Source organism: Bos indicus x Bos taurus, chromosome 16 (assembly GCF_003369695.1).
Source record: "Bos indicus x Bos taurus breed Angus x Brahman F1 hybrid chromosome 16, Bos_hybrid_MaternalHap_v2.0, whole genome shotgun sequence".
Taxonomy (NCBI): Eukaryota; Metazoa; Chordata; class Mammalia; order Artiodactyla; family Bovidae; genus Bos; species Bos indicus x Bos taurus.
This window is the reverse complement of record NC_040091.1, coordinates 21,797,915-21,824,367: the sequence shown is the minus strand read 5'-3', so window position 1 is coordinate 21,824,367 and position 26,453 is coordinate 21,797,915. Positions and strand designations below refer to the sequence as shown.

The 26,453-nt window shown below is 38.5% G+C and overlaps 1 long non-coding RNA gene across 1 annotated transcript; it reads left to right on the top strand.

Moving 5' to 3' along the window:
* Window positions 1-7,436: 7,436 nt before the first annotated feature.
* LOC113907071 lies at window positions 7,437-24,369 on the top strand. Its single transcript, XR_003515077.1, has 2 exons — window positions 7,437-7,509; window positions 23,675-24,369. It is a non-coding gene; the product is annotated as an uncharacterized LOC113907071 (long non-coding RNA).
* Window positions 24,370-26,453: the final 2,084 nt, after the last annotated feature.

Genomic DNA, 26,453 nt, shown 5'->3' with positions numbered 1-26,453 from the left:
ACTAAAATTAATAGAGTAAGTTCTTAAAAGGGGCTTCCCAGGTGGCGCTAGTCCTAAGGAACCTGTTGGTCAATGCAGTAGACGTAAGAGATGTTGGTTCGATTTCTGGGTAGGGAAGACCTCCTGGAAGAGGACATGGCAACCAACTCCAGTATTCTTGCCTGGGGAATCTTATGGACAGAGGAGCCTAGTGGGCTATGGTCCATTGGGTCGAACAGAGTTGGACATGACTGAAGCATCTTGGCACACATGCACATCCTTTAAAACAGCAAGCATGAAAAATTTCTATGGGCTGTACTTGAGGATGGATAGCTAATGGGAAGAGGAGGTTGGGGAAAAAGTATGTAGCTTGATTCAGATTGGAACCTCTGCATGTCTGGTGAATAGGAAGCTCTTAAGGGACTCTGAGCTCCTTGTTGAGTGCTGGAACAAACATACCAGAGTTAAGTCAGAGGACTGAAGAAGGACAAACAGATGAGAGTGAAAAGTAGAAATATGGAACAGAATGAGAGCAACAGAATGGTCTATGGGAGCTGAGATCCTAGGGGGATTCTGAGCCTGCTACAGTATTAGTCTATTCATATATAAAGTGGTTTGTAAATAGTCTCTATTGGCATATTTCTAAAACTTTAGGCACTTCATTTGAACCACACCACTGTGCTTCTCTACTGTAATTATAATTCTATGTATAACATGGTATCCAGGCAGGAGTTTGTATGTATAGATGAATCTGGGGAAATTGGCAGCTTCATTCCCTTGTGGGAAGCACTGTGGTTCATCAGCAGAAAGTGGAAGTGTTATGCAAACACTCTGCTGCAGGAAAACTGGTAAATGTTTGGAGTGTGACATGATATATCAGGAAAGTTGTCACAGTTGTTCCTTAGTACTAGGGAAGAGCTTCACTGCCTTCTTTTCCTCATCTCCCCTTCACTGCTCTGCTTAAAGCATTCTGCCTTTTGCAGAGATCAGAATTTGTTGATGTTCTTGCTGCTCTCTTCCTGGTCTCAATTGTCTCTGATTGCAAGTTGGGAAAATGACGTTTTCCGTTCTTCCTCTTGCTCCATCACTCTGAGGCACTCATGCCATTGACCACTTTCTCCTTCATGACATTCTCTTGTTACTGACTTCTGTGAATTAGAGATTTTCCTGAGTTGTACAACATTGGTTCCTTTCTGACTTTAAGTCCTTGCTGCTCGGCTCTGCTCAGTCACTCAGTCATGTCCAACTCTGTGACCTCATGGACTGTAGCCCACCAGTCTCCTCTGTTCATGAGATTTTCCTGGCGAGAATACTGGCGGGTTGCCTTGCCCTCCTCCAGGGAATCTTCCCAACCCAGGGATCAAACCCGCATCTCCTGCATTGGAGGAATGTATTTACCTCCTCATTTATCACCAAGCTACCTGGGAAGACCTTAAGTACTTCCTATGGATAATCTTAAACAAAGATACAACAATTGCATACCAGCTTTAACTTTCCATCCTCTGCCCTTGTCTCTCTTCTCAGTTCAAAGCTCATAGTTCTAGGTTCATACTGACAATTGTGACCCCCATGTCTTATGCATTTGGTATTTTTAAATTGAACCAGCTATCTTCCAGAAAACATGATCCTATATCTTTATTTCTCTTAATTAACGTAGAAAAGATACACCCAGTCTTCTGAGCTAGAATGCTAGAGTCTTCCTTCTCCCCTTGATTGCTTTCACCCATTGCCTGTCTCCATCCTCATCACACCACGTATCACACTCTCACCTCATGCCACATTCTTGCTTCCTTCCCCACTGCCCCCTCCACAGACTGTATGCTTTCATTCCAGTGAACCTCTCCAGGGCCCCTAGAGACATTACATTATGCAATGACACTTGATGCCCTTAAATATGTTCTTTCTTCTGCTTGAAATGACCTTGGCTGCTTTGTTCACCTGATGAAAATGTATTCATCCTTCCAGGTCTCTGCACGTGTGCCTCCTCTCTGAAGACTTCTCAGACTTTCATTTCCAGAAGAATGAAACACACTTGCAGTTCTGGTTCAACAAATACTACATAGAGTTCTATCATAATTCACATCAAGTTATACTTTCAGTGTAATATCTTCATGTCTTCATTTTCCATCATTCCATGAAAATAGGGATCCAATTAACCTAAGAAGCTTTCTAAGAATACAAAGGAAAAGTAAAACTAGATGAAAGTAATGAAAAGAGAATAGCAGGCATCTAATGTGAGAGTTATGGGCTTTCCAGGACAAGAATCAAAATAATTGGAACAGAAGAAATACCATAGTTAAAGAAAATTTTGTGGAGCTAAAAATTGTTTATTTATGAAATTCAAAGGCCTCAGTGCATTCTTGGCAAAACTAATGAAAACAAGAATTTGCATGCTATTTAGGGAAAATGTAAGATAACATGAAAAACAAACTAACTTTTCACTTTTCTGCCATACTGACAATTTTTAAGGCAGAAATTTGCGTTTCATTCATAGCCAATTAGTCCTCATATGTGAAAGCAATAGAAAAATATCATGAGATATACAAAGGTTTGGAAAACAAATTGCACATGAACATTTGGAACAATTTCCCTAGAAATAGAGTCCATCTGAACCCTGTTATGAGTGAAAAAATGTATGCAGAGGCAGGAGTGCTAGGTGATTCATGCTAAGTCGCTTCAGTCGTGTCCGACTCTTTGCAACCCTATGGACTGTAGCTCGCCAGGCTCCTCTGTCCATGGAATTCTTCAGGCAAGAATACTGGAGTGGGCTGTCGTTTCCTACTCCACGGGAGCTTCCCAACCCAGGGATCTAACCTGCCTCTCTTATGTCTCCTGCATTGGCAGCTGGGCTCTTTACCACTAGTGCCACCTCAGAGGTCAACCTATAAGACTGTCACCAGCCATAAGGGACTGTCACTGCAGAAGTTATAATAGTAATTTGTTCTCCAGCATCACAGATGGCTGAACCGATCACAAAAATGAATCAGTAAAAAAAGTGTACAGCATGGTAATGCCTTCCATTGTTAGACCTGAGTCAAGATTAAACTGAAGCAATTTCGCTGCATGTTGTTTAGCTTATTATGGAAATAATCTGATGGTTTGATACATTCATTCCTGCTATGACAGGAACCTCTCTCAGGCAAAGTGTATCTCCAGATTTAAAGCTATCAGTTAAACAATATTATTAAATAGAATGACAGCTATTATTTAATGTTGTGGTACAGATTGTACTGCTCACCAGATCTATGTTAATTCTCTTTTTAGTCACACAGCTAGACTACTCCCAGGCCTAGCCTTTACTTTGGCCACATGACTGGGTTCCAGCAATAGAATTTGAGCTGAAGTAATATATAACAGTTCTAAGCCTAGTTCATGTAAATCACGCAGTCTTTGCTTTTTATTTTTTCTCACTCATTGGCTAAATGGAGAAGAATGCAATAGTATAGAAGACAGAGCCTCAAGATGTAATGAAACTTTGTCCTTGAATGACTGTATGAAACAGAATCCCTCATTAAACTATTATTGACTTAAGTCACTGAATTGGGGCATCATTTTGTAAAGCTATCTTATTCTTACAGACTTAAGTACCTACAAAAAGTAAAACATCAAACTGTCGTTATGGTTGTGTTTTGTTGTTTTATAATTTTCTTCTTTCTACCTGTTATTTATATTCATTTTATTAGTATACTTTAAGTGAAAAATCCTTGGATCTTCCATATAGTGATATCAGTCTTATATGCCTAATATCTCCAATGTTCCATGCTTGAGCTCCTTGACATATGTTTCATTCTTCATTCTTCAAGGCTCTTATCACAGAACTAAGCATATGAGAGGAGTTTAGTAGTTGACTTTAATTTAACTTATAATTGTATGGAAGGTTGATATTTTCTGGCTCTATAGACCGAAACAGTAGTTCCCAATTTCCTAAAAGATGCCAAGTCTTACTTCATAGGTAGTAAAAAATGTTGAATACTCTCTTCCAGAAAACACAGTTGTGGCTGGGAATATGGTAGAAACAAAACAAAGTTTGTATTGTCAAGATATTTATATGCAACCAACAGGGAAACAGACAAATAGGCAGATACATAATATAATTTCAGGGAATAATAACTTCTATGGGAAAAAATAAAGCAAAGTTTAGATGCGAAGGACTCATTCAGTGAGAGAAGGGGACTATTTGAGGCAAGAGTGATGTCTGAGCAGAGACTGGCGAGATACTGAAGAGTACGTCCTTTGAATTCTGGTGTAAGGGAGCAGTCCTTGTAAAGTTCTTGAGACAGAAAGGAGTTTGAACTATTCAAAGAATTGAATAAGTTCCAGCATAAATTATGAAAACAATGGGAGGAGATGGTATCAGAGAGACAGTGACTCACAGGGCACAGCAAAGAGTTTGGACTTTATACTATATGACAGTTTCTTTACACTTAAAATTCCATTTGATTCTCACTGCAAACCTGAAAGGTAATGCTAGTATTTTTGTAGTTTTAGAGAACTGGGCTAAGAGGGTTGTACTCTAGACTACAAAATCAAAAGACCCAGAATCTACATTATATCTTCATTCTGATTGTCTCCAAACCCTGTTGTTCAGGTAAACACCTGGATACTCTGCCTCCAGAATGTAGTCAAGCCCATGAAGGAGCCTAAATGTATGTTGAAAGTGAAAGTGTTGGTTGCTCAGTTGTGTCCATCTCTTTGTGACCCCATGGATTGGGGCCCACCAGGCTCCTCTCTCCATAGACTTGTCCAAGCAAGAATACTGGAGTGAGTAGCCATTCCCTTCTCCAGAGTCTGAGCCACCAGGAAAGCCCCAAGAAAACTGGAATGAGCAGCCAGTCCCAACCCACGGATCGAACCCAGGCTGCCTGCATTGCGTGCAGATTCTTTCCCATCAGAGCCACCAGGGGAGGCCTCATGTATGTTATGCCTCCCCATTCAGGTTTACAGTGCAGTTCAGTCTCTGAGTCATGTCCAACTCTTTCCCTAACCCTCCCTGGTGGTCTAGATCTGTCCCTTCTCCTTGACAAAAATCAAACGTTCCTCCTCCACCTAAGAAGATGGAGGAAACCTGCTTTGACTCAGTGATACCCGTTTCTTCTCTTTTGTCTGTCAGACACGACTGAACGACTTCACTTTCACGCGTTGGAGAAGGAAATGGCAACCCACTGCAGTGTTCTTGCCTGGAGAATCCCAGGGATGGGGAAGCCTGGTGGGCTGCCATCTATGGGGTCGCAGAGAGTCAGAAACGACCGAAGTGACTTAGCAGCAGCAGCTATTAAAAAAATAATAAATGTTTTACTTTTTCATTTGAGTGCCATCCTAAAAAATACTATATCCTGGATTATCTGACCTCTTTGTGAATTCAGTGTCTACATTGTCTAATCTCCTTGTGAATTTAGTGTCTGTATTTGTGTTTATGTCTAGGATTTTCATGGTCCTTAAGCTACACAGGGCTATTCTATTGTTGAGTTAGTGGAGGTGAGGGAAATGAGTGGCAACCAGCAATCAAATAATGGTCACTAGCAAACAAAGGCTAAGTGATGTTAAGATAATCTATTTAAGTTGAGAAAATACAGGGAAAATAGAACCATCCCAGGATACCCACAGTCTTCCAGGTGTGCTTAATAGAAGGTAACCTGCACCATGGTATTTAATTTCAGCAAAAGCAGCATTATTTGGTGTAATAAATTGTCATTCATTCGAATTGTATTAGTCCTAAAATTTTATCTTTAGAAAATTTGTTTGATTAGATTACCATTCTGTTCGTAGTTTATACCTATTTTATGTTTGTATGTCTTTTTTGTGTGTGTATCTTAAAGAAGCACTTGATTCAAACATTTAAATTAAAATTAGATTCTTCAAAAATAGTTTCCTTTAAAAGAGATTCACACATTTCTTAAATTTAAGAAACTATGGTTTCTTATGTATATCACATATAAAGGAAAGAAATGTTAATAGTTTTTGGTAATTTTATAACATCAGGACTATAACTCCAACATTTATAAAATTACTATAGCTTAATCCAGATGGCTTATTTTAATTTAAACAACAAAGGTGTCCATTGCAATGCTTTTCATGATGGTAACTATTGGAAACAATTTAAACTTTTATTATTACAGGATTAATTGAGTTAGAAACATTATACAATTGAATATGTTTTATACTTCAAAATAATATTATAGATGCATTTTTATTGATTTGGGACAATGTTCACCATATATTATTAGGTGAAAAGACTGAACAACAAAAATGTACATATAATTTAATCCTATTTTCATTAAAAAAAAATGTGTGTTTCTGTTACATGTGTGTGGAAATCTATGCATGTGAAAAGGCCAGGCCTGAGAAAACATATACCATGGGATTTAGAGCGATCTTGTCTGGACTATTGGATTATGGTTTTTTCCCCTTTTGGTTTACCTGTATTTTCTAACTTTCCCACACTGATCAGAAACTGCTTTTGCAATTAAAAATAACTTAAATTTTAAAGTGTAGTTTAAATGTTTTAAAAATTGCCCAAGATAACCATTCAATTTTAAAAAGAGGCAGCAAGGAGAACTTTCATCAGGTTACATAAGAAAGATTAAAGAGTGGGTGAGGTAAAAGATGGTTCACAGATTTTGATAATTCTTTGAGAAATATGAAATAATATCAGAAATATTCATTGGAAATAACAGGTTGGGGCATCACAAAACCACACATGGGAGTAACTTACTTAAACACTAAAATGTGGGTCTTTTCATATAGTCTGGGGTGTAATTTTAGTCTTTTATCTTCCCTAAATGAAAATAACAGAATCTGTTAAAGTCAGGTTGCAATTTTCTACTAAGAAGTAAAGGCATTTTTTTTTTTTTGAAAGAGTTAAGTTTTACAATTATTTCCTGATAACTCATGATCATAAAAAGGAAAATCCTAATCATTTGTATGTTTCACTATTTTGAGAAATAAAATGGTGTATATAAATCCAGAAAAGTAATGCTTGAAATAATTATGTTTTTCCCAATTATTCCTGTTTATAGACATTTATAAAATATATAAAATTTCAAAATATAAGCCAGAACATCCATATTTTTAGCACTCAGGGAGAATTGTTATTAACACTTTAATTCATATAGTTTTGGTTATTTTCATTTTTATTCACATTGTAAAAATACTTGGATCTAGTAAACATACTGTTTTACAAACTAATTTTGATTTAAAATACCCTTTGAACATTTTTCTGTATCAGAGAAGTCTTAGAAAAGAAAAACATTATTTCATAGTAATCTTTTATTAAATAGTTTGCAGGCTGTTGTATTTTTGTTTACATACTACTATCTTAAACGATACTGAGAGGATCATGTTTGCACATGAAACTCTGAGCATCTCTTTAATTGTCATCTTAGGATAAATTCCAGGATTAGGGCTTGTGGGTCAATACGTAGGCAGTTTAAAGATATTTACACATATTGTCATTTTTGTTTTCCTTCTAGAAGACTATATCTGCTAATACACCCATCCTTGTTGACTATTTACGGTTTTACCCAACTCCTGGTAAGTACCTTGAAGGAAGAAACCCTAAAGATTCTACTTTAATTTCTAGACACTTATGTACTTTGTATTCAGAGCTGAAGAGAAAACAGAAGGGCTATAATAATTTTAAGTTCTTACAGAACTTCCTTACTGATCAGAAAGAATGATTGTAAAAATCTTCCCACCTCAGTTTTGCAGATGGCAGAAATCAAGTTTGACAGTTCCCAGAGCTGACAGCTCCTTCATGATACCATTTCTGAAGAAGATGGAACACAGGACAGGGATCTTCTATCCCTTTGCCTTTGACAGAGTTACTTTCCAGAATGCAATAAACATCCCAGGATATACTATTGAACTGAGTTAGAAATAAAGACCCTCAAGGCCTGGAAACCATTTAATTGCTATTCAAGCATTTCTGAAAGTGCTTGGAGCCCCTCACAGGAAAATTCCCTTATGCACAAGACGAGGGAATTGCTAATAACAGGGGTGGGAGGAAAGCCATTTTTAAGGGTAAGAATTGGCTTGGGATGCCAGAATTAAAACATTCAATGTGTCAGGTCAACCTTTATATTAAATTATAAATATTTACAGTTTCCTTTTCTTCTAAGAAGAGGAAATAGTTTTATGCTTGTTTGTTTCTTTGTTCATTTTTAATGTTGATTAGCGGGAAAAGTGTTCCATTCTCTGGCCTTGCCCCCTCCCTGCCTCTGGGGATGTCATAGAGAGATGCTCTGCTGTATAACATTGCTTCCTTACACTGAGCTATACCTTATACATCACATGCACCCCTAAATGATTGGATTCCAGCCTTGCTAGTCTGTGCCCAAACCACAGGGTTAGGGGAGCAGTGGGATAATATATGTGTATCTACTCTGAAGCTACACTTAAAGTCTTAAATGCTTTGACTATTTAATGCCTATCTCTGTTTACAGTGTTTGCCCCATAGACCTAGAGTTCCTTAGGGGCTGAATCTGACTTTCTTATTCACTTTTGTATCTGCTACACAGAAGTCCTGTTGAACTGGCAGTCTGTAAGAGCACATGCTTTCCCATAATCTTACCATCACAGGGAATTCATTTTGGTTTTAAACCTTTGCCAATTTGATAGCTGAAAATGGAGCTCATTGTGTGACGCTGGTAAAGTTGAACATAGACTCATTTGTTTATTTTCCTTTGTAAGTTACCTCTTTGTGTCCTTTGGGTATTTTTTCAATTAAGAACTCCTCTTTTTCCTGTTGATGTAAAAGAAGTATTATTTTTTATAATTAAGGATAGTAACCTTTTGTCTACCATATATTTTATAAATATTACTCCCCTAGTATGTTATATCTAGTGTTTTTAGTGTAGAGAGAATACACTAAATACTTTTTTCCTCAAATACATTGTTTTCCTTTATGATTTTTGCTTGATGCTTAGGAAGCTCTTCTCTACTAGATGTCAGTTCTTACTTTTTTAATGTTAAACTTTAAAATTAATGTAACTCATCGAATTCAACAAAATAGTATTTCAAGAGCTTTAAATTATTACCTCAAATAATGTAATTTGTGCATTATTTTTATATTTGGAATTTTTATATTTCCAAGCTTCTTAATCTGCAAATGTTACAATGATTAGGACCCAATAGAGGAATGTCTATTTGCATGCATGCATGCTAAGTTGCGTCTAATTCTTTGCGACTCTATGGGCTGTACCCACCTGGCTTCTCTGTCTATGGGATTCTCCAGGCAAGAACACTGGAGTGGACTGCCATGCCCTCCTCCAGGGGATCTTCCTGACCCAGGATTGAACCCACGTCTCTTAAGTCTCCTGCATTGGCAGGCAAGTTCTTTCTCACTAGCACCATCCTAAATTCAAAAGAGGAATAACTAATAAATATCACTGGGTCCCCACTTGATTTCCTCTTTGCATAGATCATTTCATAGAGGGGACAGTTGGAAACTGGTCCGCCAGGGAAAGCACTACTTTTGTATGTCTCTGTGGTCTTGGAAAAATAAACCTGTACAATGTGCAAAAAAAAAAAAAAGAAGAAGCCTTGAGAAATAATGTTGACTTTTTCCTACAGTTTTTCTGAAAGAATGTGAGGATAGGGGTTTTACTTTAAATGACACAAGGAATGCTTCCTGAAAATATTACTGAATAGCTTCCCCTTCCCCCCAGAATTCCATATTGCAGAGCGGTAGCTAAAAATATATACCCCAGTTGTTCTCATTGAAATAATCCATGCCACTCACTATCTCACAATTTTCCTTTCTCTGCTTCTCTGAGCCGAGGTGTTGGGGAGTAAAATTTCTACTCTGCCTCCGTCTAGTTAAGGCTATGGTTTTTCCAGTAGTCATGTATGGATATGAGAGTTGGATTATAGAGAAAGCTGAGTCCCGAAGAATTGATGCTTTTGAATTGTGGTATTGGAGAAGACTCTTGAGAGCCCCCCTGCAAGGAGATCCAACAAGTCCATTCTAAAGGAAATGCAGTCCTGAATATTTACTGAATATTCAGCTGAAGCTGAAACTCCAATACTTTGGCCACCTGATGTGAAGAGCTGACTTACTGGAAAAGACCCTGATGCTGGGAAAGATTGAGGGCAGGAGGAGAAGTGGATGACAGAGGATGAGATGGTTGGATGGCATCACCAACTCAATGGACATGAGTTTGGGTAAACTCCGGGAGTTGGTGATAGACAGGGAGGCCTGGCGTGCTGCAGTTCATGGAGTTACAAAGAGTTGGACATGACTAAGTGACTGAAGTGAACTGCCTCTCGTTGATTATCTGGAGAAATAGCCTGCTATCCAGATTTCAGTATGACAAAGAGCGTGAAAGGTGACATAGAAGTCCAGAATCCTTTCCTTTTAGAAAGTGGACAGAGACTTCCAGTTTCTGGTTTTTCGCATTAGATGCTTGGGAGTTGCTACTTTGTCCTAAAGGAAAAAGCTGAAGACAGTGACAAAACAACAGCTCTTCTTGTATTCACAAGAGAAGGGTAGACACAAGGCAGACTACTTGGAGAGACAGTCAAGTCTATGCATGGAGTCTAGGTTTCCCAGAATGAAAACTCAACGTAGAAACCACTGCAGAAGTTAAAAACCTAAATGCAATTGATGGATTACTGGAGGCTCACTGGAAAATTCTGAATTAACAACTCTAGGGGATCCAGTCACAGGAGGGCTCCCACAACACTGTGACATTTACCTCCAGGAGCTCCACCAGATTCCCACAGTAAATACTAGGCAAAAATCTCCTAGAACTTCCTGCAGGAGGGGCTGGAAGACGAACCATTTTGAAATACACCAGAGGACTCAGTTCTTCCACCATCAGGGGAAACCAGTTAACTAGAGCCTACCCTCCTGGGGCATTATTATCAGAACTTAACTGACCTAGACAGCATATTAAAAAGCAGAGACATTGCTTTGCCAACAAAGGTCCATCTAGTCAAAGGTATGCTTTTTCCAGTAGTCATGTGTGGATGTGAGAGTTGGACTATGAAGAAAGCTGAGTGCCGAAGAATTGATGCTTTTGAATTGTGGTGTTGGAGAAGACTCTTGAGAGTCCCTTGGACTGCAAGCAGATCCAACCAGTCCATCCTAAAGGAGATCAGTCCTGACTATTCATTGGAAGGACTAATGTTGAAGCTGAAACTCCTGTACTCTGGCCACCTGAGCTAAGAGCTGACTCATTGGAAAAGACCCTGATGCTGGGAAAGATTGAAGGCAGGAGGAGAAGGGGACAATAGAGGATGAGATGGTTGGATGGCATCACTGACATGGTGGACATGAGTTTGAGTAGGCTCAGGGAGTTGGTGATAGATAGGGAAGCCTGGTGTGCTGCAGTCCATGGGGTCACAAAGAGTCAAACAGGACTGAGTGACTGAACTGAAATGACCTGGGGGCAGGGAACTAACACAACTCTATCCAGCTCTACCCATCCTGCCTCAAGTAAGGGAGGAAAGAAAAAAATGCAAGAAACTTGTGAAGTTCATAGCCTAAAGGCACAGCTCACTAAAAGTCTGAGACCTAATCAAGACCTATAGAATACTTCCATTCCCATCTCACCACCATGTTACTAAGGCCTATTTATAGTAGTCCCTTTTGTCTTTTACATGATATCTGAATATCAAGAAAAAATTGCAAGGCATATCAAAAGGCTGAAAACACAGTTTGAGAAGCAGAGCAAGCATAAAAACCAGACATGACAGGATGCAGGAATTATCAAATGGAGAATTTAAAATAAAGATGATTAATAGGTTAAGAGCACTAATAGATACATTAGACAGCATGCAATAAAAAATGGACAATGTAAGCAGACAGACAGAAATGCTAGGAAAGAGAAGGAGGGAGAAGTTGGGAAGGAGGAAGTGTACAGATATTGATTCAGTAATAACTTTCAGTGCTATCACAAACTAAAGCTACTGTTCTTGCACAGCAGGTGATAGTAATTTAATGCCACTTTTGATGATAAATGGTAATGCTCCTAAATTCTTCATGCTAAATCATTGAATAAAGCCTCTTTCCCTCTGATTCTCTTACACTGTCACTTATTACCCTATTCTCAAAGGGAGACTTTTGGTGATATGATTCTTGACATGTTTTATAAACTTTCCTGATTTTATTTTTAATCAAAGCTGAGATTACTGATGGCCAAGCTCCAAGCTAGCTCACCCAGTACCTTTGATCTAATTTTTTAAAAAATTTCCGCCCTTAGAAATGGATGCCAGGTGAATTCCTTGAGTGCAAGAGTGAGATCTAAGCCTGCCGGACAGGCTCTCTTATGCAGGGCACACCCTAAACAGTTGTACAGAGCACCAGGGGTCTTGAGGCCTCTAACTTATGTAAAGAACACGAAGTTGAAAAGTGGCAACATAGTGGGCAACCACCAGATTCATCATAAGGCCGTCATGCTAATTTACTGGGTTGGATGAACCATGGCTCTGGTCAAAAACTTATTCGTACTGAACTGTAGTTGATTTACACTGTTGTGTTAGTTTCAGATACACATCACAGTGATATACATCACTTATTTTTCAGTTTCTTTTCCATTATATGCTATTACAAGATTTTGAATATAGTTCCCTGTGCTGTACTGTAGATCCTTGTCTATCGTATATATAGTTCTGTGTATCTGTTAATGTCAAACTCCTGATTTATCCCTCCCCCTAATTTCCCTTTATTTATCTCTCCCCCTAATTTTCCTTCAGGACTTCCCTGGTGGCTTAGACAGTAAAGCGTCTGTCTACAATGCGGGAGACCTGGGTTCAATCTCTGGGTCGGGAAGATCCCCTGGAGAAGGAAATGGCAATCCACTCCAGTGCTATTGCCTGGAAAATCCCATGGACAGAGGAACCTGGTAGGCTACAGTCCATGGGGTCGCAAAGAGTCAGAGACAACTGAGCGACTTCACTTTCCTTTCCTTTCCTAATTTCCCTTAGGTAACCATAAGGTTGTTTCCTATGTCTGTGAATCTGTTTTGTTTTATAAATAAGTTCATTTGTATCTCTTTTTTTAGATTCCATGTATAAGTGATATCATGATCTTTGTCTTTCTCTGCCTGACTTACCTCACTTAGTATGTTAACCTCAGGTCCATCCATGTTGTTGCAAATTATCTTATTTCATTCGTTTTCATGGATGAATAATATTCCATTGTGTATATATATTGTATCTTCTTTATTCATTCATCTGTCAATGGACACGTACATTGCTTCCATGTCTTGGATATTGTAAATAGTGCTGCTATGGACACTGGGGTGTGTGTATCATTTTGAATTAGAGTCTTCATCTTTTCCAGATATATATCCAGAAGTGGGATTGCTAGATCATATGGTAACTGTATTTTTAGTTTTTATGAGGAACTTCCATACTGTTCTGCATAGTGACTGTACCAATTTATATTTTTAACAATGTAGGAGGGGTTCCTTTTCTCCACATCCTCTCCAGCATTTATTATTTGTAGACTTTTTTGATGACGGCTACTCTGACTGGAGTGAAGTGACACCATATTGTATTTTTGATTTCCTTTTCTCTAAAAATTAGTGATGTTGAGCATCTTTTCACGTGCCTGTTGGCCATCCATCTGTCTTCCTACATAGAAGGATGATACTTTGAATGAATGATTGCATCATTAAAAAAACAAGCTAACTAAACAACCAGTGGCTCACTGAAGAAATCCAAGAGGAAATAAAAAATTACCTAGAGACAAATGACAATGAAGAGATGACAATCTAAGACCTAAGGGGTGCAATGAAAACAGTTCTAAGACGGAAGTTAAGACTGAAGCGACTCAGCAGCAGCAGCAGCAGCATTACCTTAGGAAATAAGAAAAATCTCAAATAACCAACTTAACTTTATACCTAAAGGAACTAGAGAAAGGAACAAATAAAACCCAAAGTTAGTATAAGGAAAGAAATCACAAAAGTAAGAGCAGAAATAAATGAAATAGACATGAAGAAAACATTAACAAAGATCAATAAAACTGAAAGCTAGTTCTTTGAGAAGACAAACAAAATTGTTAAACCTTTAGCCAAACTCACCAAGAAAAGAAGGAAGAGGACTCAAATCAATAAAATTAGAAATGAAAAAAGAGAAGTTGACACCAAAGAAGTACAAAGGATCATAAGAGATGGCTACAATAAAATGAACAACTTAGAAGAAATGGGCAAATGGTTAGAAAGATACAGTCTTCTAAGACTGAACCAGCAAGAAAAAGAAAATATGAACAAACCAATCACAAGTGCTGAAGTTACAAAACAAGCTATGCCACTTAGTCCTCATTTCCAAAAACACATAATTTTTGTTTTTGAAAAAGAAGTTTCTGGCTAATGTCGTATAACTTCTGTTTTATTTTACTTCTGTCAAACCAATGTTTGGTATTCTTCTATGTTGGGAGACTGAAAAAGTCTACATTTATTTTTAATTAGTGCTATGTGAGTTCCAGCTTTATTCATATTAAAAAGTGCAAAAAGAAAAGAAATAAAAATGTTCATATTCTCACTCTCTAAGGGAGATACATGGAGCACTGTGATTATGCAAGTATCTGTGGAGAGAATGCACAGATTGGTAGAAAAGACCCACCTAACCTAAATTCAGGGTCTGGCTGCTGAATTCCCTTATTTCAGCATGAATTTCCTTGATACCTAATTGCTACCGTATCTTTTTGACTTGTGATTTGGCTAGACTTTGTTTTTCAGTACCGTATATTCCATACAGCTCTGCATCCCTCTGATTTCCTCTTCCATATCTTTGGATTATTGATGGGATAGAGAGAATGTGGAGTCAGGTGGGACAAACACAAAGGAGAACATTGGAGTCCAGGCTACCTGAGCACCTTGAGGAGTATCAGATAGTGATAGAGTATCAGAAAGCACTGCATGTTTGATGCACTAAGTCATGGGGAGCAAGCTCAAGGGCTTTTTCACTTAATCATGGTAGGACTCAGTGGGTATGTGTACTAGAAGAAAGCCATGTCTGTTCCTCTGATGGAGTGGGCTTTCCCATGGGCCTCACTTTTGGTCTTAACCGTTTTCTTCTCATTGCTGTCTTCATGGACATCTGTGTGTCCTCTAGGGCAGCAATCCCCAGTCTTTCTGGTACCAGGGACTGATTTTTGTAGAAGACAGTTTTTCCGTGGACTGGGTGGAGGGAGGGATTTGGGATCATTCAAGTGCATTACATTTATTGTGCACATTATTTTTATTATTATTACATCAGTTCCACCTCGGATCATCAGGCATTGGATTTTGGAAGTTGGAGACCCCTGCTTTAAAGTAACTCAGTTATCTGAACCTTGGCTGATATCTATTACAGAATTACTGGCTGGTGGTGCCTGACTCGGCTCTGTTTCCTAATCATCAATGACGATGAAACCATGCCCATTCAAGATTGAAGGGACCATTCCAAACTTCTAGTTATACTAGATTATATTTCATAAGAGAAGCTTTATGTTCTCAAGGCATTTATTAATATAATCATTACGATTGGCAAATGTTTCTTGTCCTTCACTCTTGCCTCAGGTTGGTCAAGTCTTTGAGAGTGTTTGCATAAGATTTATTTCATGGACAGGTATTGTGTTTGAATACCTATGATAGCGTTAGACAGTCACATGGAAACAAAAATCAGAGGAAAATTCATTAGAAAGAATACTGAACTAGGTATCAAAGGACATTAGCTCTGATTCTGACTGGCTCTCTATGAACCTTGAGAAAGACCTTTGACTTTTCTGTTTCAGATGCTTCATGTATAAAGGGAGGAAAACAATGCTTGCCTTACCCACATCAGAGGCTTGTTTTGAGAATCTTAAATATGAAGGTACTTTTGCAAACTGTTAAGACCTTCTTAAACTCATTGTTTTCTTATTAGGAGGCTCTGCCACCTCCCTACCTGAGGGAGCCTTTTACAGACTCTCCCTGCCCCCAGCCATTATGGGCATTTCTGCTGCTCTGTTTAGAGAAACACAATTTATGGCGGCACAGATACAGACCTGGATCACAGGGTCACTGCTCTGTTTCCATTACAAACACACAGGCTTCAGGCTCCAGCCCTTTCCACATGCTGAACTTCACTGGAGTCCCATGTGTTGAGAGCCTTCTGGAAGAAACCCAACAATTACAGAGCAGTGCACCATACAGACTTGGCCTGAATGCAGTTTCAGCCTGAACTTTCTGGGGAATGTTACGGGGTCCCATCCTGCAGTCTTTCAACATGCAAAACTCTCCTGGGCCTGGAAGGTTTGGAAATGATTCAAGACTGAGGAGTACTGCCTATAGGATTGAGCATCAGGGAGGACCCTTCAGCCAGAATGGACCTTAAATCTCAATTCATGAGCCCGCTGCTTTTCTGTGTCTGTGTGGCCTTCTACTTAAAATGAATAAGTAAAGGATATCATTTTAAGTACAGTGGTTTCTACATTCCTAGGGCTGAATTTTCCTTTGTCCCCCAAGTTGATAGTAGTAAAATAAATAGATCCAAATGGATTTTGCAGAGAGAGTCAAAAAGCCATGCCAACTTGGCCTTTCTTGTACAGTAAGTACAGTATAAGCAGCTGCCATTTAGAGAGGATATGACCTCAAGTCAATTATCGATTGTTTTAGCTCCTCCTTAGGCCAGACAAACACAGTTGCACATCGTGTTCTAGCACCCAGAATGTGACCTTGGCCACATGTACACAATTTCTGCCAAGGTAGAAATGTCAGCCCTGGTGTGGCATGACTACTGTAACTGGGCCTCTGATCTACAAGTCAGGTTTCCACGAACCTGTGTCTTTTGTTCAGTGTCTCCACGTGGTGATATTTCATGTGAGCCCAAGGTAGATGGGCTTCCCAGTTGGTGCTAGTGTTAAAGAACCCACCTGCCAATGCAGGAGACGTAAGAAACATGGGTGCAACATTTGTGTTAGGAAGATCCCCTGGAGGAGGGCATGGCAACCCACTCCAGTATTCTTGCCTGGAGAATCCCATGGACAGAGGAGCCTGGAAGGCCACAATCCATAGGGTCACAAAGAGTCAGACACACCTGAAGCAACTCAGCACACATGCATGCACCAGATCCAGAGGAAGGCTGGGAATGAAAATAAAATAAATTCAGTGGTATTCATTTTTCTTTTTGTGTTTACCTTAGCTTTGGCTTTATACTGATAGTCAGCATGGAGGGGTCCACCCCAAGGCCGTTAGTTCATCCTCTGCATTATGGTACCCTTCCTGCATCAAGATGCCTACTATTGCTAGCGACACGTCTCAGCACATCATAGGTACTCTTTGTTTTTTGTTTGTTTTTAATAAAATTAGGTTCTCCTTTAAAAAAGCATTGAGTAAATAATTTCCTTGGGAAAATGAAGCTTCTACATCAAAATATAATCTTCAAAAAACCACATGGTATGTGAATTAGAGGTTCTCCAAGAGCTCTCTCACTATTCAGGCAGAAGTGAATAGGTAACTCAATTCCATAGGCCAGGGTTTGGTAAAATTTCTATACAGGACCAGGGCCAGATGGTAACTATTTTTGGCTTTGTGGGCCATGAAAGGTCTCTGCAGTGAAGGCTTAACTCTCCATTGTAGCATAAAAGCCACATAAACAATACTTAGATAAAGATGTGTGGCTCCATCCCAATAAAACTTTATTTACAATAATAGTGAGCCAGATTTGGTCACAAGCTATGGCTTATGGACTTCATTATAGGTTCCTGTGTATGGTAATACTTGTTTTGGGCTATAAAAAAAATGTAGCAATCGTTAGTGCAAATTACATGCTATTGTGAATGCAAAACTGGGTTAAAACCCCATTTTATGCAGATCTGTTATCTGTTTCTGGCATCCAGCAGGACAGGATCTGGTCCCTCCCCATCAGGTCAGTGTGTCTCTCCAGTAGGCTTGCTTTTCATCACAGTCTCTCTCCCCATGTCCTTCTCCTTCTCCATCTACCCAATGTGCCTTGAGGGCAGAAAATGGTCATTTCACCCGTAAAACAGACAACTGATTCACATTCAGCTTCAATTTACACTGTACTGGGCACGCTCACATTCACATCTTTAATCTTCAAAACAATCCAGTGAAGTAAGCTCCATTATTCTTTGTTTACAATTGACACAGTATAGGTTCAGAGAAGTTAGGTCACATCCCCCAAGGGTTCTACACTAGTTGGTAGCGGATCTAGGGTCCAACCCAAACCACAAGAACGTTACCATAAGTGTCCTACATGGCAGATTTTCTTTGGGCATAAGTAGTTTATTTTGAACAAGAGGAAAAATGATAAGAAACATCTTAAAATCCAAATAAGGGAACTGGGAAGAGGGTGGCTGGGTGTCCAAGACCACTTGGAGGGTGGAGTTTTGTTTTGTTTTGCTTTGTTTTAACATTGACATTGTGGCTGTCTGCTGGAAAGGACATACATTCTTCATTCTTTTTTCATTACTTGAAAATTGTTGCAACCATTATGCAAAACCAATAAAGGGAAAACTTAAAAAAAAAAAAGTCCTTTGGCAGGCAGGCAGTACCCAGTTGAGGAATAGCACAGGTCTCAGGGGAAAACAATATGCATTTTGTAAACTTTCTTAAGAGACAATTTATGGTTTTGAGAAAACAAAACAGGAAATTGAATTAAAAGGAGAAACATATTTAAATAATGCTCAAGTGATGACATAACCAACTGAAGTCCAACAGTCACAACTTTAGAGTCAGGCATTGTCAGCTGCAAGAATCTTCTAGCATTGGGTTGGTGGTGTCCAGAGTGCAGAGGGATATTTTATTCCTTAATTGGTACAGCATCGCAACTTTGGGTAGATAAAAGCTAATTTTTAAAATTGGAATTTGGCCCTAAATATCAGGTTCCTGGCATATCTTTACTTAAAACACTGAAATCTGACCTTCCTTCTTAATGTCATGAATTTTAGTCCTTGTTTCTGAATTGGCAGTTCTTGGCCCTGGAATGAATGTAGAGTATGTCAAGTGGGTATTCTTTTTTTCTATTATTCCATACTCAATATATCTTGTGGAGTAAGGGATTAGAAAAATAAAATGTACTACAAGAAAGGAAAGATTTTTTTCTGTCAGAAAAAAAGGAAAATCAGAAGTCATTTGCTACCATCAGTAGTAAATACACACACACACATTTTTTTTTTTTTTTTTTATGTTCCATCCAATTAAAAAAAATTGTTTCAGGAAAAGACAGTTGATCCCAGTTCAAACCAGTATACTACATTTAAACCTTCTTCTATTAATTTTTGTTTGGTTTTCCAAGATCCTTGAAAGGTAAGGGGTAAAGGAGAGAAACCGTTGACACTTAAGTAAGTTCAGATTCTGAATCTTTCAGCAAACAGTTCTAAATGAGAGTCCTTGTTCTTCACAAGTTATAAAATAATAATACTGTTATATATGTAATGAAGAATTTTATACACTTTGTGCTTTCTCTTCTCTGTTCCACATATAATTGTATGAGATAGATTATAGTATAGCTTCTATTTTTTGGTGAGAATGTGGAGACTTCACTTACATATGAAAAAAGAATATATATATATATATATATTTTTTTTTTCTGTTTTCTTTTGCATAACCAAATTCTTAACTACCACCCTAATCTGCTTCAGTGGGGATCAAAACCTGTTTTGTCATGCAAGTGTGATGACAATGTAATTAATTTAGTCTTGGCAAAAAAAAAAAAGAGTATTTGATTTGCTTGCTTCTATTCATTTACTGTCATGAAGTAATGAGGTTGAGTTTGTAAATGCACATGTAAACTTTCTTCCCCAGTCCATTTTGTGATGAATGGCATACATCTCTGCAGTGCCTGGTCAGGTTCAGCAGTTCAGCTGAACCCAACTAATTGCGTCACATGGTCACCGAGCCACTTCACATCCAGGAAATGCACTAAACTTTACTCTCTGGCAGAGACGAAATCATTTAGGGCAAGAGCTGTACACACACACACACACACACACACACGGATACACACACACGCACACATATATAGCTCCTTCTGTATCACTAGCACCTGGCACATAGTGCATAGTAAGGAAAAAAGTCATCTAGGTGAATCAGGAAGATGAGTAGAAATTAAGCATGGATTAATTGATTCTTACAAAGGTATATGGGGCATGGCAGAATATTGGCAGTGTGGATGCTATAATTCCTCTCTGAGTATACATGTCTCTGGGCTTAGACAGAATGAAGTAGAAATGATGGCATGTGAATCTAATTCTCAGGCAGTCTTGTAGCTTCTGTACTTGTACTCTGGAACCTAGTACTCCACCAGCTCAGGCTCTCCTGCTGGAGACATGTGTCCCAGTCAACTGTTACTGATAATTTCGAGAGATTTCTGTGAGGCCAAGTTAGCCCATGACACTCCAGTTTCATTACTGGTTGACTGCAGTTTCGTAAGTGACCAAAGATAACAGAAGCAGAATAGCCTTCCAGTTGAGCCCAGCCCAAATGGCTAACACATAGAGTAATAAGCAAATAAAATGGTCATTCCTGTAAGTCATTAAGTGTTGAGGTAGTTTTTTATACAGCAATAGATAACTCATATATGAGCTTTTGACAGCTGAACAGTTTCATCTGTTACCCCCTTAAAATGAATAAAAACAGACAATTTAATAATAAGAAGCCAACTAAACAATACCCATCTGAAAAACCTCTTAAGAATCGAACACCTCTCTATCTCATGAGGGAGGTTCTTTAAATATAATCAGCAAGGGAAATCTGTTCTTATTTTGTTTCTTTTTCTTAGAAGAGTTAGTGATATGAAACCAAATTTGTGGTTCAACTTAAGGGCATTTCTTCACAGATTGAGGAGATATGTTTTGTTAGATCTATGTTTCGTATTGTCTGATAATACATTAAGTGAAAAGAAATCTACTGATACTGTTTTTCTTGGGAATTTGATTTGCAACAATAATAGTTTCAGGATAATACACTTGGACTTGAGGAGTGGTCATTAGAGTAGATTGAAAATGAAATAAAACATTGAGAGAAAGATGTCCTGCCCATTAAGGCATGGAGCGCTTAGACCAATGAGGGGGGTGTGGATTTAAGAGGAGAGAAGTTTGAACTTACTTGATAAAATAGTAATAACATATTGACTCGATGTAGGTTGGGGTCATGAGCAGTAACCACATTCTGAAAGGCTGAGGGTCTTGTCCTGGTGGTGGGAGTCCTCAACGGTTTACAAGGCTTGTAGTTTTCCTCAGCCAGATTGCTAAGCAGCAGATAATCACTCTTTAGTTTAAAAATTTTGCCAATTTAATATTAAATATAGTGCAATTACTACATACTTAGCAGTGAATGAACCATTTTTTACACATTGTCTCAATTTCACAACAATTTTACAATGGAAGAAATAAGGCCACTATATTATAGATAAGGAAAGTTGAGTAACTTGCTCAATATACAGTTATAAGGAGTTGGTTGAGATCTCAGGCCCAAGATGTCTCACTCCAGAGCACTTTACTACCACAATACTAGATTGTAATCTAGAAACTAGAATGTGATGAGAGACCCTGGGAAGAAAAACACCCAAAAAGCCGTGCATTGATTCATTATAGAATTGCAAGACATTTTCACCAAATGGTTATTTTGTCATATCTTTACCACCATGCCACCTAAATCATCTCAGATGAAAATGTAACTTCTTACAAGGAAGACACTAATTCCAATCAGTACTTTTTCTTTTCTTTCAAAATACAAAGTGAAACGATTTCCTTGAAGAATATTCCCCCCCAAACTGAAACAATATTATTTTCAGTTAGGATTTGCCATTGTGTAGAAATATCTTTTTTTGTTCATTGTGTCAACTCTAATCAAGATTGAAACAAATTCAAAAATCTATCTTAAAGATACTACTGAAAAGTACCAACAGATGTAAGTTCTCTAATAATTTTGTACTACCCTGAGCTATGTCTTCTTCTTCCAGTAAAATTGGAAAGCAGATTATGAAAATAAGTCCCCTTCCTAAACGATCTCCATGAAAGAAATGCTCTGTGTTATACTGTATCTGCATAATTCTTTTTGTAATTCAGCTGCAAGTCATAATATTCTGTTATGAACTTCTGGGTATAGAATCACATAAATCTGGAGTCAGTATGAAGTTGTTACAGATGGCAGATGAAATGAACTGAGTGGAGCAGCTTTCCAAATCTCTGTTTATGCAACACCAAAGGAAGTTTTGATATCAAATTAGTTTAGGGTTTATAAGTGATAACAAAATTTGGGTAGTGTTGAGAGATTTTCACCTACAAATTTCTGTTTGTATTTCTTTTCTGTTGCCCACAAAGATAGGAAAGGTCTCTAATCCAGTCACTTATTAATTGAGGTTCTCATACCCCATAATTGAAGTATTGATGCCCCATCTGGAAGCAAATATCTGTTGTAATAGATCCTAAGCAATAGGAAGAATAGCATCTATGCTACTAATTAATTCAGGATGCCTTTCTAGCATGTCTTTGATATCGACTGTTTTTTTTTCTTTTCAATTGTTGACTAAGTGTAAATAAAGATGACCAGAGATGGGAAGAAAGGATGGAATCCATTTCTATCCTTTGAAAAGTTTCAGGGACACTTTGAAAAGCTTGAGTCTTGTAGTAAAATAACATCTATATAATTGAAATGAAACAGACAGCCATTCATGCTGTGACTACTTCAGGTTGTCTTAATATAATGAAATCATCACAAAAGGGACTTTCAGTCCAGGTGTATTTGACAACCCTGCTCTTGCAGAACTGGCAGACCTAGCTCAATTTCCCAGTTACTGTCCCAGCTGGCTTTTCAATTATTATTTTTTCAAATTATGTTTCAGTTTGAGTCATCTCTGATCATTTCAAATGTAGCAGTTAATATTCCTATCAGATAGGAAAATATGTTTTGTGAAAATATGTATCTTTTATTTTTTTATTTTTTCTCTTTGGTGATATTTGGTAAGGTAAGGAGGACAATAAGCAATTTGAAAATGGCCTCTCTGTTCCAGGTTGCTGGGATGTGAAATTTGGGAGAAAGAAGATGAAAGTATAAGATGATGGCTTTTCTCAGCAGCGTGGATGCTGAAATGTACAGAACACATTGTTTACAGCATCTCTGGGCTGTGAATCAGCTGTGATTACAGCTGGCTGGGGCAGAGCTGAAAGGGCAGAGGCATCAAAACCCAGCTCATTTTTTAAAAAACACAAATCCTTTTCACTGCCCGTGGACGAAATGACTGACTGACATGCTAAACCTATTAAATATGTATTTTGCAAATTTCGAAATGAGCAAAAATGCTATGTAAAAATTTTTACAGATGCTGAATGATTGTAAATGTGGTTAAAGATGTGGGACTGGCTCCAACTTTGTTCTTTCGTGGGCTGCTATTAGCTTACATTTGAAATCTCTGTTGGCCACGTAGTCCACATTGTTCTTCCAAATGTAATCATTTCTCTCTTTTATCTGATCTCCTACAGTCTTTCTGTTTTCATCAATATCTGACAGCAATTCCCAAAGATCCAATAGCGTCCACTCTAATATCCTTATGTGTACTCTCTTCTCTCTTTGAAATCTAATACCTTAGCAGTGAAATAATTTATTGTGCTTTATTTAGTCTTTTATTTTTTGCATGTGTTTTGATACTATCCTTTTGAAAAGAGTTATTTGGAAATTTAAACCAACTGTTCACCAAAAGTTATGAAAGCATGATTAAAAAATTTTCTCTGTTTTTAAATCTCTTTTTTAAACCTTGATTTTTTTAGAGTGCTATGGTCAGTGCCACCAAGTTCATGGGTCTGGCAGTGATGGGAAAATGGAGATGCATTTCTTGCAGTCCAGCTAATGGGTAAGCCATACAGAAGATCCAATGAGCCAGAGGATTCAGTGACAGTCCTAATTTTTCTCAAAAACTGTTAGTTTATGTATTTGTCCCAACCTGGAGATGTTTCATTTCTTGAATTTGATCTTCTGATAAAACAATTGTGGTTCCAACACATTCTCCTAATAAGTGAGAGCCATACTTGGTTCTAAATGGCACATACTGTACTTCTATTTGTCTTGAGTCCTAAAGAAATGCATTTTGTAAGCACTATCTGAGAAGAAATTTTTATGGGTACATTACAGTCTAGTATGTGCATTGTTAAAGGGAAAACTTATTCCAGTGAAGTAGTTGGCAGAAAACTATAAATCTTAATGGATAGGAAAATATGCATTTCTGTAAAAAGGAAAGAAAGAAACAGACACGGAAAGCAAGCAAAACACCCTGCTAGAGACTTCTCAAAAAAAAATCACACCTCGGACCAGCATCTAGAATGTTCATCCTTTTCCAGTGTTTATGAACAGTCCACTTACATACTGCCATTCTCCTCTGCGCTCTTCCATTCTGTTTGAGAAAATTGTCCCTTGGCTGTGCCAAAAATTTGAGGCAAAAATGAAAAATGTTTTGCTTTATTGCTAACCTGTGAAAATGTGTTTTTTTGCCAGTGTTGTGATGGTTGGGTTTTGGTTTTTTTTTTTTTTTCTTTCTCACATGGCTCTAATCCTGGCTGGATAGATCTTGATGTGCAAATAAAATTCCATCCTAAATAAGTAAATTGTGTTTCTCAGTTGGAGGCTGGAAAACCCTATTCCTTAATCTTCTGCTCATACAAAATATAATTCCCACTTCTCATTACTGAAGTTCACGTCTTACCACCAGAGTGGACAAGCAAAGAAAATATCCAGGTAAGGGAAGTGTCCCTTTTCCTTTAACCAAGACATGAGAAGTTGAATTAAGGAACCTCTATGGGTACTTCCTCGGAGAAGGCGATGGCACCCTACTCCAGTACTCTTGCCTGGAAAATCCCATGGACAGAGGAGCCTGGTGGGCCGCAGTCCATGGGGTCGCTAAGAGTCGGGCACGACTGAGCGACTTCACTTTCACTTTTCACTTTCATGCATTGGAGAGGGAAATGGCAACCCACTCCAGTGTTCTTGCCTGGAGAATCCCAGAGACGGGGGAGCCTGGTGGGCTGCCATCTATGGGGTCGCACAGAGTCGGACACGACTGAAGTGACTTAGCAGCAGCAGCAGCATGGGTACTTCCTACAACTCTAAGTATCTTTTAGATATCTGCAGAATACTCACTCTGTTGACAAAATTTTGTCTTTAGAGACATATCTACATTACAAAGACATGACAGACTCAGCCATTCAACAAAAAACCATAATGAGAGTCTTAAGTGCTCTGGAATCAAGCGCGAACAAAACAAACTGACCACAGAGATAGCTGTCATCGGAGCTATCCTTGCATAGTGTTCAGCACTTATATTTAATTCTTCAACCAATGAATTAATTATTTGACAGTGCTGTTTGAACCTGAGTTATGTACCACAGTTATGTTGCTACTATGTTAGGTTTTAGGATTCAAAGACTTGATCCCAACTGTCAAGAAACTCTCAGCCTAATAGTAAAGAAAAACATCTAAGCCAATACATTCAATAAATTATAATTGCCCTCGTTGCTGGGAGAAGGTGAGTGCTCAGTACTAGTGGGTCATGTGAGTAGGGGAGATACAATTTTTCAATCTATACCATCCTAAAGGAGACTAGTCCTGGGTGTTCATTGGAAGGACTGATGCTGAGGCTGAAACTCCCATACTTTGGCCACCTCATGTGAAGAGTTGACTCATTGGAAAAGACCCTGATGCTGGGAGGGACTGGGGGCAGGAGGAGAAGGAGATGACAGAGGATGAGATGGCTGGATGGCATCACTGACTCCATGCACATGAGTTTGGGTGAACTCTGGGAGTTGGTGATGGACAAGGAGGCCTGGCATGCTGTGATTCATGGGGTCGCGAAGAGTCAGACACGACTGAGTGATTGAACTGAACTGATACTGTCTCCAGTGACTAGTATCCATGAGATTTCTTCCCTGGAACTTCTCCAGACAGGCCACATTAGAACTTGTATTATCCTGATGTGACTGTGAATTCAGCTTTTCTCCTGTAACTTACCTGTGCTTTGCAAAATTTAATTGTTTTTCTATAGCAAGTTTAGTTCATCTCATAAATTCAGACCCCACCAATTCAAAAAGTTTAATTCACCACACATTTTCTATAATAAATACTCTGATGATATAAAGCCTATCAGTCTTGTTTCTCATACACTGAAGATTGGTTATTGAGTGACAAAGCTAGACTTAACATGTGTTTTTTTAGCAGCAGGGAGCTCTCATAATGTAGAGTTCAGAGCTGGCTTTGTTATGTGAGCACTAGTTTAATTTAGACAGGGTAGACTGAGTATCAATTAAGACTGAGTATTCTAAAGGTATTCTGAGTATTCTAAACTGAGAGGAGCAACCCCATGTCCAAGCAGCAGTGGCTGCATGGGTGCAGAAGGGCTGAGAGGAACTACTCCATGTTCAAGGTCAGGAGGGGTGGCTGTGAGGAGATACCCCTCGTCCAAGGTAAGGAGCAGCAGCTGTGCTTTGCTGGAGCAGCTGTGAAGAGATACCCCACGTCCAAGGTAAGAGAAAACCAAGTAAGATGGTAGGTGTTGCAAGA